The 13,004-nt window shown below is 36.0% G+C and overlaps 1 protein-coding gene across 1 annotated transcript in view; it reads right to left on the bottom strand.

Annotated features, from left to right (window-relative positions):
- The window catches only part of LOC125280859 (gastrula zinc finger protein XlCGF57.1-like), a 1,316,469-nt gene that overhangs the window by 1,175,743 nt on the left and 127,722 nt on the right, over window positions 1-13,004 (bottom strand). The gene's annotated exons all lie outside the window — the stretch shown is intronic.

The raw sequence follows: 13,004 nt of genomic DNA, 5'->3' as shown, positions 1-13,004 counted from the left end.
CTTCAAGTCCTGTACACTGTAAAAAATTTCCCTGTAAAAAAACGGTAATCTACTGGCAGCTGTGGTTGCCAGCATGATACTGTAAAAATACAGAGCACTACCGTTTTTGAAATTAACAGCCAAATACCGTTTTTTCAGCTACAGTAAATAACTGTAATTTAACAGTTAAATTACAGTAGTCTACTGTAGCTGAAAAAACGGTATTTGGCTGTTAATTTCAAAAACGGTAGTGCTCTGCATTTTTACAGTATCATGCTGGCAACCACAGCTGCCAGTAGATTACTGTTTTTTTACAGGGAAATTCTTTTACATTGATAGCTGTTAAATGATATACTAGTCACAACCAAATCATTCAAATTTTAAATGCTATAATAACTCAGCATTTCATATTTGTCTATGGGTAACAAAAAGGAATAAAGCCAAGTTAGTATTTTTTTTTATTCTGATAAAAATGTAAAAGTATTCAAGTAATATTCAGTGCATATAAAAAATGAACACCCATCAACATATCAAAATACAAAAATGGCTAATGAAAAAGCAAACATACAAACAAAAACAAACAATATATAGACAATCTACCTGTATATAAAATACAAATCGAATCAGGCTTCACCAAACATTACTCCAAAAAACAATTGCACTGAAACAAACCAATTATTAAAAAATAAAATAAAATAAACTCACCAGGCCAGCACATTTTTCAGAAACCAACCTGCATGGTTGTGGGGTGTGTCAACTACACTTTTTAAATGAAGTCCCACTCAAAGTCCATAAGTCTCTTTAAGAGGTTTGACACTTTGGTGTTGACAGTTATGGTTTTCTTTTGCACTGTTTTCCCAGTTTTTTTGGATGTAACTTTTCCCTGTGCAGCCTTGGTCCCCTTTTCCGGATTTATTCCAACAAAACGTCTTTAAAATAAGAGAGAAATATTTTTAGTGAACAATGATTTTATATGGTATGATCAAAATTTTGGTAACACTTTACAATAAAATTTAATTTGTTAAAGGAACACACCGACTTTTTGGGACTTTAGCTTATTCACCGTATCCCCCAGAGTTAGATAAGTCCATACACACCATTCTCATCTCCGTGCGTGCCATAACTCTGTCTGATGCACCCACCGCTAGCCTAGCTTAGCACAAAGACTGGAGGTAAATGGCTCCATCTAGCCTACTGCTCAATAAGTGACAAAATAACGCCAACATTTTCCTATTTGCATGTTGTGATGTGTATAGTTACATTGTGTACTAAGACTGACGGAAAATGAAAAGTTGTGATATTCTAGACCGATATGGCTAGGAACTATACTCTCATTTATCTCATGTAATGATCAAGGAACTTTGAGCCGTCTCATGAGTGCAGCGGCGCAATAATATTACACAGCGCCTGAAAATAGTCCCCAGCGCTCTCTGTGTAAGCAGGTTGTCACATTGGTTATGTTGACGGAAGTTAGCCTATTTTCAGGCGCTGTGTAATATCATTGTGCCGCATTGTTCCTGGATTATTACGCAGGAATGAGAGTATAGTTCCTAGCCATATCGGTCTAGAAAATCACAAATTTCCGTTTCCCGTTGGTCTTAGTACACAATGTAACTATACACATCACAACATGTAAATAGGAAAATGTTGGCGTTATTTTGTCACTTATTGAGCAGTAGGCTAGCTGGAGCTGTTTACCTCCAGTCTTTGTGCTAATCTAGGCTAGCGGTGGGTGCATCAGACAGAGTTATGGCACGCACGGAGATGAGAATGGTGTGTATGGACTTATCTAACCCTGGGGGATACGGTGAATAAGCTAAAGTCCCAAAAACTCGATGTTTGTTTGGCTGAAAGAAAAATGTCATATTCACCTAGGTTGGCTTGAGGGCGAGTAAATCATGAGATGATAAATTTCATTGTTGGGTGAACTATTCCTTTAAGTCACCAAACTAATACTAACATATTAATTAATAATAAATAATATGAGTGCAAATTTACCTTTGAAGGAATTCCAGTGTGGATGCTGCTTCCTCCTGGTACTGCAAATTAAAGATATAATACAGAGAGAACAATGCAGCAAGTCCAGTGAGAAAAGTTGGCTGCACACCCTCGCAGATTATGCGGCCTTCCAGGCTGATCATCCACCATTTCATCCATTGCCCCAGATTTTCACCTACACCATAAAGGAATGGATAGAACAATGTTTATTCTATGATCTCTAGAAAGTGTAGAAAAGGCAGTGAGAAAATTCTTTCATAACCTAACAATGTCTTTGAATGGTAAGTGACATTGCTGACCCATAAACAAATTCTGTCATTAATTCCTCACCCTCGTATCGTTCCACATCCGTAAGACCTTTGTTCATCTTCAGAACACAAATTAAGATATTTTTTATGAAATCTGAGAGCTCTCAGTCAAAAGTATCTTAATTTGTGTTCTGAAGATGAACAAAGGTCTTACGGGTTTGGAACAATGAGGGTGAGGAAATAATGACAGAATTCAAATTTTTGGGTGAACTATCCCTTTAATGGCAAGCCATCTTTCAAGATGGGAAAAAATGTTAAACACAATAAATTGTATAGTGATTGTATAGTGATAAAAAAACTATGAGGTTTCTATAGGTGAACTAAATTCTCAAACTAAGAATAAGACTTGGCTTAGTTGAATAAATATTTTAAATTCAAACCTGGGCTGCGTTTCTCAAAAGCATAATACGCCTAAGTTGATCGTAGAGACCATTGGTGGCAATGATTATCTAGGTAAGATAAATCTAGGCTTATGATGCAGCACAGTGCAATAAAACATGATTCAAAGACAGTGGATTCTAGAATAAGACTTTCCTGTAGCTCCTGTTGCTCAAACAGAGTGTGGTGCTATAAGCCAAGGTCATGGGTTCGATTCCCAGGGGAAAGAACTTACAAAATCTAAAATGTGTACCTTGAATGCAATGTAAGATAAAAGCTTCTGCCAAATGCATAAATGTAAGGCACATAAATGTGGAACTACTAATAGTAAAACTTGTGTGAGCCTTGTTTTAGTAAAACAAATTGCAGACCTGTCTAATATGATATACTTACCAAGCAGGATCAAACGAGGAGTCACAGGCAGGTTACCCGTCTTCTCGAGGTCAGCAGGAGTGGCAGACATCTATTGTCAAAGAGAACAATTTATGACATTTTTGGAGTCTGAAGTTCGCTTGCATTTTATAGGGAAACATAATTTTAATTTTAACATAATTTCTTCATTAAAATATCTTCATCTGTGCCCCTTAAATTCTTATGAATTTAAGAAAGCATAAGGGTGAGTAAATTTGAGTGAATTTCATTTTTGGTTGAACCATTACTATACAAGAACTAACAACCACAATGAAAGACAAACACAAAGACAAACTTACATTTTCTTGTAGAATGATTGGCATGCCGCGAATAGTTCTAGTAGTCCCGAATAGTAAGCCAGAAGCGGTTTGCAAAAGCACACAGCCTACAGTAATTATAGGCTACTACAACAAGAATTGTAAATTTCGTACCTCACTTACCATTAACAGACAAAAAGATTATCACACGCCTGTTTCATAAACTTTGCTTGTATGATTGATGCATAGCCGACAAACGCAGAGTGTGTGTGCGCGCGCGCAAACGTGCTGACGACTCGCAAGCAAATTGATTGCTATCGTATAGGCTACCCGTTCACTAACCGCTTCTAATTAAAATTACAAAGGCTTCACTTTATAATATTATTTTTAGAAGTAGGCCTACTTGAAGGTTAAAATCGGACGTAGTGGCAAACAACACTAGCAGATACAAAATTACTCAGACGCACGTTAAAAGTTACCAAACAATCAATTTTGTACACTCCCACCGAGTCACACTCATATTTTACTAAGATAACGTTTAGTAAAATAACCATTTTGGATGAAAATGAGGGATTCTTACCTGTGTCTGATGACTCTGAGCTCATACAATCGATTCCTCAGTCGCTCAATCACCCCTTTACCTATAATAGAGACGTCTGATTTAAATAACAGACGTGTCATTTGATGTTTAAGATGTAATATTTTAAAGTAATAAGTAATTTCAAGAGAGGCAAATACAATCATAAATAGTTGCAAACTTACCTCATGCAGATAATCAAAAATTCCGCCTTGTTCACGTTGGGGAACAAAATATGGTATAATTCTGTTAAATAACAGTGACATACTGTTGTTGGTCGACTACGCAACCCGAAGTGAACAAGTCTTCCCATAATGCACTGTAAATAACAGCAACTTGCTGTTATTGCTTGAAAACATCATTTTACTGTTAAATTTCCATGTAAATTTACAGGAATTTTTTACAGTGTAGGTTGCAAAGTGGAGCCACCATGGATCAAACTTGTTGGTCCAGCACATCCCACAGATGCTCAATTGGATTAAGATCTGGGCGACACCTTGCACTCTTCATCATGTTTCTCAAACCATGTGTGGCAGGATGCATGATCCTGCTGAAAGAGGCCACTTCCACCAGGGAGCACCATTGTCATGAAGGGGTGTAACTGGTCTGCAACACTGTTTAGATAGTTGGCACATCAAATTTTTGTACGCATGTATGGCCTGAACCAGGGTTTCCCAGCAGAACATTGCCCAGAGCATCAAATTCCCTCCACCAGCTTGTCATTGTCCTATAGTGATCCTGGTGCCATCACTTCCCCAGGTAAACAGATCTTTATTCCTGCCCATTTCTCCTGCATCCAACACGTTGATTATGAGAACTGATTTTTTTGCTAACCATCTAATCTACCCAGACCTTAATATGTGGCCTTGTTAGTAGGTGATTAATGATATTCACTTCACCTGTGACTGGTCAGAATGTTTTGTATTCTTCAATAAATAAAAATCAGGTCCTAAACCATCCTAAATCATTACAGGATGACACAATATATATTTTGATATGCAATACAACAGTGAATCATTTTCATATATTTTCATAATATTTCTTACTTTTCTTTTATTGATATAATCATGATGCTGTCCAATTTTGCCAGTACCCTGTTGTGTTATTGATTTGTTATTGGTAAACTAAGACATTTAATCATTAAATTAATTTTACATTTACTGACCATATTTTCAGAATGTAAAACATAGTTTCACAAGCAAAATTAAGAATAGTTCAGGGCCAGCAGTTATGGAATCTAAAAATCTAGATTGAACAGGATCATGTGTTGTTGCCATGAGGCATTTACAATTATTATTAAATGGTTTTTTATGTAGATGTCCCACTTTGATAAAAGGTGTCCCATTTTGCCAGTAACATCTGGACAAATTTGATACAGTGTGTGGACACATTTCAAGTTTTTAAATTTAATATCCTCCGACATTTCTCTTTAAAATTCCTAGTTTTAGACTTGTGACCTGTGTTTTGTTTTGCTCTATCCTCTGCGCTTCCACGTTCGTCATTAAGTCATGCGTCAGGTCTGGGGTTATGCTTCCACCGCAAATCGATGAGTACAGCTGTCAGCCAGAAGCTAGTTATTTTACTTTATAAAGTTTTAAATATGGTTATTTTTCTTACAAAAACCCATTGCTTCATTTGTATAATGAAGCGATGGGATTCAGTTAATCTTGGAAGAGCCAGGATATTTTTTTAAATATATCTCGGATTGCGTTTGTCCGAAAGAAGATAGTAGGATGGCTTGATGGTGAGTAAATCATGGGATAATTTTCATTTTTGAGTGAACTATCCCTTTAAGATTAGTTAACATTTTCTGAAACACCAGTGCCAAATTAAATGCACAGACTTCAAAATTATGTATCCACTTTAAAAATATGGGATTCAAAGTTTATTTTGATCCTGGAAATAAGTTTTAGAATTAAAAAAAAAAGTACAAATTATACTGCCAATGTTAAAACTTTCAAAAGGTCAGATTCTAACTTCCACTGAAGTATAAAATGCTCTTTGGAACATTCTTAAATCATGCTGGAGAACATGATCTTCAACTTAAGCTTAAGGGGACATATACATAATATTAACAAAGTCTCAATTTCAAGACTGGACTTTCACTAAGCACATGCTGATTGTATAGAATTTGTATTAAAATTAAAAAAAAAAAAAAAATCCCATAGTGCCATAAGAATTCTCAATTGTAATTTGTTTGGATGTTTGCATTCAGATGTATTTAAAAGTTTTCTGTCTCGTAAGGAATCCATTAAAATATATTTGATGACAAATTCCATAAAGGAATTTCCCATAAACATGTTCCCTCTGATCATAAAAACACCTATACAACTCTTGTAAACATGTCTGATAGAAGTCTTCAAGTCTGGACTAGTTTAATGTAGTTCACAAATGAGCAGCATCACATGTGTTTTACTGCTCTTGTGACTAAGCAGATTTAAGATTTCCCGTAGCAGGCCACATAGTTAATATAACTAAATGTTATGATGAAGGATGTAGAGAACTCCTCAGTGTACCATGACAAATTTTAGAGGAAACATGAATACATGTTTAGATTCAAAAGAGCTTTTGTTGAGAGTTTAAAAACAAAAGTGTTATCATTATAATGACTAATATTGTTTTGATGAGGCTGGTCTGAGAAATAGATTAAGTAACTAGCTATTGTGTTAGAACATGTACTTGTGTCTCGCCAAGACCTTGAAATACAAAGAGACGTCTAACATCAACGACACTGATTAAACCACACTCGCATCACAGTTGCGCAATTCTGTTCTTTCCATAGTGAGAGCAGATTTGATGTCTGGATAAGATATTGCTTTGGAGAATGAAATAACCGGTCAACGCATTATAAGCTCACTATATGAACAATATGCTATACCATGGAATTATTTTTTAATAAAACATGAATACTGACTTGGAAGTTGTAGTTTTTTAACCATACCTTCTTTATTTATATTTGCTACTTTTCAAAAGTCTTTTATCTACATATTTTATTGTTCTACCCTTGTCCCAGACAAATATTTTATATTGTAAAATATAAATCTGGGCCAGAAATTATCTTTCACCAATAATGGCATTCAAAAGTAGCCATATCCAGTATAGCAAGGGTAGCATTGAACACAGACTTGCAAAAATTATTTTTTAGATTCAGTATGAAAGTATCATTGCTGTAAGCATGCAAAAAGGCAGGCAAACAAAGCATTTCAGTTGTCTAGCATTGAGATGACAACTATGTTGTAAAGCACATATCTGCATAACTGGGAATAGAAATGTGGTTTGTGAAGTTATACCAACCAGCACTACTCCCAGGTTCTTTGCTGACCTGGATGTCATTATTGTTGTCAGTGTTGTATGGCAATGATGCTGGGCCTGGGGAAAAAATCAGAATTTGAGAACTGGTTGCTTTTCAGTTCAGAAGATTAAACTTGAATTGAATGTACCACACCCATCAAAACGGCATATGAGGAAGTGTTTTCCACCCTGCTCCATAAAATTAAAATAACTTAATAAATATAATAATAATAACTTTTTAAACAGTATATCTAACTGTCTGGTTATAAGATCTATAAAATCTTCAATGTATCAGTTAATCAATTTATAAACTTTCAAAGATGACATTGTTAAGCCAATATTGAAGTTTTTCTTCAATTAAATTTTGAAAGGTGCATTACCCTGTTATCAGCCATGCAGGCTGAGATAACAAGATGTCTGAAAAGATTGAGTTGGAGGTGGTGCTCTTTAATCCACAAGTCCAGATTCATTCAGACTCTGTGGTGTTGTTAGGTTGGAACGTCAGGTAGAGCTACATGTAATTGATGCAGCAGTAAAAGCTATTTGTTCCTGAATGAGTAGAAGAGGAGCGGGCCAAGCATTGAACCCTGAGGCACCTCAGTGTTGGCTGATGTAGCTCAAACACAATTCCCCTCTAGACTTACTTTCAAGGATTGAAATTAAATTTTCAAAATTAAAAGTTTAAAAAATATAATAAAAAAAATCCAAATTAAAAACCTAACAATATTGTCTTCCTGCATCTTCTTGCAACTTTGTCAATATAAAATGGGTTCTTCTTTTGAGTAATTCTATTGATTCTTCTTACAAATCTTGTAATATTTCGATAGTATTTCCTAATTTAGGTTTAAAAGTTCACTACAAAATGTTCTCTACAACAGTGTCACCAACAACACGTCTTTGAGTATCACTTCTCTTATCAGGCCTTTCGTATGAAGATTCAGTTGTTCTCTAATGTTGCGCCATTATAGTTTTTTTTTTTTTTTTTTTTTTTTTTTTGCATAATGTTTAAACAATACAATTTGCTAAGTACAAAATATTAATGTCTTATACAATAGAAAACTAAAGTAACAGTGGAGTTTACATAATTTGCATAATTTTTAGTACTGGTAAATCACATAACAGCGTTTAGTGAAATATAAGATTAAAAAAAAAATCATTAAAAATACTCTGTTACGAAAGGCTAAAGGAGCACATCCTTGATACATAACAAATTTTATACAAGTTTATACAGCTTTTACCTCATTGTCATGTTACATATATCTTTTAACATGCAACACATATCTGCTTCCTATAGCCAACATGTTAAATATGTTATGTTATTAAAGGATTAGTTCACTTTCAAATTAAATTTACCCCAAGCTTTTTTCACCCTCAAGCCATCCTAGGTGTATATGACTTTCTTGTTTCTGACGAACACAGCTGTAGAAATATTAATAAATATCCTGACGCATCCGAGCTTTATAATGGCAGTGAATGAGATCAATGAGTATGAGTTGAAGAAAGTGTCTCCATCCACATCCATCCATCATAAATATATTCCACATGGCTCTGTAGAGTTAATAAAGACCTTTTGAAGGAAAGCGTTGCATTTGTGTAAAAAAAACAATTCATATTTAACAATTTATGAAGTAAAATATCTAGCTTCCGCCAGACCTCCTTCCATATTATTCAAAAAGCTTACAATGTACGTCCTACACCTTCCTTATTCAACTTACGGAATTGACGTGACACAACGCCAGTTCAGTTTTTCCATAATTTGAATATGGAAGGCGGTCTAGCGAAAGCTAGATATTTTACTTCATAACTTGTTAAATATGGATTTTTTTTTTCTTCACACAAACACATCACTTCACTTCAGAAAACCTTTATTAACCCTATGGAGCCATCTGGAATATGTTTATGATGAATGGATGGATGTAGAAACTTTCTTCAGCTCATACTCATAAGGCTTATGGCCATTATAAAGTTTGGATGCCTCAGGATATTTATTAAGTTCTATGATTGTGTTCGTCAGAAAGAAAGTCATATACACCTAGGATGGCTTGAGGGTGAATAAAGCTTTGGGTAATTTTTATTTGAAAGTGAACTAATCCTTTAATTTATTTTATGTTTATTTTTATGTTATTTTAAGTTTTTAAATTGTTCCAGTAATGGAACAATATGAGCAAGAATTCCTGGAAAATCCTGTAATTCCTGAGCCCTGCAGTCAGGTCGGGACTGACAAGGAAAAACAAAAACTGGTCCCTGCCACACCAGACAGAGATGAGCTATTTGGGCAAGGGGCGTAACGGTGTCCTCAGATGTAGAAATCTCTGTTTTTCTCCTCAGGCTGTGGCGTGCCGTGAGGAATTGAGACATGGATTTCGGCTCATTTCATCTTGAGTGTGTCATTTCCCCTTCATGCTTTTAATTGCTACGTCCAGCTCCACACCCTCTTTTCTTTGAAGCCCACACTTTTCTCAAGGGTCTTAGGCAAGTAAGAATGAAGTCTTCCATACAAGGGATAAACATTGTTCAGTAGATGTCACTGTTTATTCTGTTTTTTCACTGTTTATTCATTGAGATACGTAATCTCATGTCAGACTGTGAGCAGTGCATTCTTTTTAAATGTGTAATCATTGTGGAATTCTTTTATGTCACCAGTCAAAAGAAAGACCTACTCATTATTACTGTTTACCACAATTTATAATAATAATGTCAAAATTTTACTATGTAGTAACAAGAAAATGCTAAACAATAGAGTTGGGGTACTTGGACCGCAATTATGAATGAACTCGAATTTGAATGCATTCAGGTGGACTTGTACTTGAACTTGACTCTCAGATATTTTTTAACTTTTTTTTTTTTACCGATTACTCTTGAATCCATATCATGTGTAACAAAAGCAAAAATAAGCAAAAACATAAAATCAAGATAACAAGACATTAATAAACGTCTCCCACTCCCAACTCAATTGGTTCAATATATAGTTCACCCAAAAAATGAAAAATTATCCCATAATTTATTCATCCTTAAGCCATCCTAGGTGACTTTCTTCTTTCGGCCGAACCAAATCTGAGTTACATTAAATAATATCCTGGCTCTTCCCAGTTTTGTAATGGCATTGAATAATTGAATGGCATTGACTTTGCCATACGACTTTGGTGGTTTAATAAATGCTTTCTGAACCAAAGTGGTGTTTTTGTAAGAAAAATATATCTATATTTATAACATTATTAACTATAATGATAAATGGCCTTACACATGTTATATTTTAGGTCAATAAGTAAATGTTTTAGGTCAAAGACCTAAATGCCAGTTGTTTAGATGGAGCAGGACCCCACAATGCTGTCTTTATTTATGGGTGCTCAGTTCCATATACATGTTTTTGAGTTGTAAATACCATCATATGCTGATTGGCTGTGATGGCACAACACAGACTCAAACCCTTAGCTAGAGACTATCCTGAACTGTGACATTAAGGGCAGCGAAAAGGAAAAAAAATAATATAATAAAGTCCATTTTGCGTGTTTAAGACATAAACAACTAAAGAAATAGTGGAAATTTCTGATGTTGATTACAGAGAGCCGAGGGAATGGGGCGAACAGTATTGTAAGGGATGTTGATCATGACACATACAGTAAACCGGCTCCTATTCCACACATTACTCATTATGCTGCTGTACAGCCCTTTCACTGAATTATATTCCTGTGAGTAAAAGTGAACACTCTCTCTTGCATGTATCTTACAGTGTATCTATACTATTTATGACTCAAGCTCTGGCTTGATGACACCAGTGAGGTCTTTTGTAGTCTCTGCAGGAAGCAAACCAGATGTGGGCAGCTTCGGTGGAAGGATAAGTGGTCAGCTTGAACCTATTATGCTTTACACCCCCACATGCCACGGTCTATAGGCATTCAACCCTAAAACCTTTGTGTATGGGCGTCTTCAGAAGTGTGTATAGCCCTCAACACAGTGGTTTACGTAGGTTTATGGTGATTATTCCAGTAAAGTCTTGCGTAGTCAGACGTTCAGACTGACGGCAGAAGGTCTGGACTCCATTACAGCTTTCACTGGCCCGCCATAGGCTGATTAACTAACGTGTAAAGCAACCAATCAAGATTAGTTTTGTTCTGCATCATGTTTAGGGGTATCCTAAACATGTTGATGTCCCTAAGATAACAGACTGGCTTGCATCTAATAAATTATTAATTGAAGAATGTACAAGTTTACAGCAACAATGGCATTTATAGTTGATCCTGATAGGCGCTCATTGTCACAGTTGTAAACACAATGGGTTTCTTCCTATATGAGAGGGTTTGGCGTCACAGCATCTTTGTTTCCAGGCAGACCGTTAAAGAACGTGACACACAATTCACCCGGAAATCCTGTAGAATTCAACCAATCAGATGATGACGACTTTGAAATTCCCAAAGTGTTTCCCATTTTCTGTGCCTTATGCATCAGATGTTTAGCCAGCGATCCGTAGGCGTGACATCCGATGCTGAGACTAATTCCAGTATGACCAATGGAGATCATCATTAGTGGTATTTTGTTAGACCAAGTGCACTATCACTATTACTATTGCTCATACTTAGGACTGAGGTTCTGAACAAACCTAACCCTATCAAAAAAATCTTCATTCTTGAGCCATTGCAAGAGACCAAATAGAGACTGTTGAGAGGGCAACCACCTAACAAATCCCTGGCTGCCACATAATAACGTCCTGGAAACAAACCACAATATCCTAGTGGAGGCGAATTTTGTGTGCATCATTGACATTTTGGTGGAAAATATAGTTTAAATACCTTTTGTCTTACAGATAAGACTTTTGAGGTTATGAATGTCATACAGAGTATGGGTGTAAAGACCTATTCACACAAAGAGCTATAACTACAAAGATAACAATATTTGCGTCCACACTAGTCTCACATAGCCAGACCTTCAGACTGACGGCAGAAGGTCTGGACTCTATCACAGCTTTCATTGGCCAAGGACTGCTCAAGAGGACAATTGAATGACATGTAACGCAACCAATCACAATTAGTTTTGTTCCTGGTCATGTTTAGGGGTGTGAAAATGTAAAGTTGATGTCCCTACAATAACAAACCGGCGTGCTTCTAATTCAAGAATGTTGAGCAAGTTTACTGCAATAATGGAGCTGCGAAATTCACATACTTTTGAAAAACCAGCGTTCAGTTGATACTGTTAAGCAATCGTTGTCACAGTTATAAACTTCACGACTTTGAATATCGTGAAGTGTTTCCAGTTAAGTGTGCCATATGCATCAGATGTTCAGCCAACGGTCTGTGAGCATGACGTCTGAGGCTGAGACTATGTTCACATAAACCCACGATAACTGTGAGCTAAATGCTTGAGGTCTTTAAAGCAGGATGGATTCTGATTGGTTGTCACTATCATTCATCAGCTGGAAATTCATCACTGCTTTTTCAGCATCTTGAGCTTGAGTGCTGAGCTTGTAAAATGGTATTTCAAGCAGTTCTACTTTTAAAAATTCATCTTGAGACCTTGTGTTTCTTCATTACGCTGCACTGCATTTGTAAAAGCAAAAAAAAAGAAGAAGAATGTGTTCTCTGTAAATGATCCCTTTGTTCATTCATTCTGTGTGAAAACACCAGGCCTAAATGCTAATCTACCATGGAATGGACAGATGGATTAGACGGTCTGCCGTCATTTAATTCCCATGAAACAGAAGTTGTGATAGTCTTTTCTTCCCTATTGTGACGTATATCTGAGTGAAACGATTTCCGGAACGAGAACAAATGTAGGGCGGGACTTTATGGGGAATAGAGTGTTGCAGGGATG

This window comes from Megalobrama amblycephala, linkage group LG1 (assembly GCF_018812025.1).
Source record: "Megalobrama amblycephala isolate DHTTF-2021 linkage group LG1, ASM1881202v1, whole genome shotgun sequence".
Lineage (NCBI taxonomy): Eukaryota > Metazoa > Chordata > Actinopteri > Cypriniformes > Xenocyprididae > Megalobrama > Megalobrama amblycephala.
This window is presented reverse-complemented; position numbering and strand designations above follow the sequence as displayed.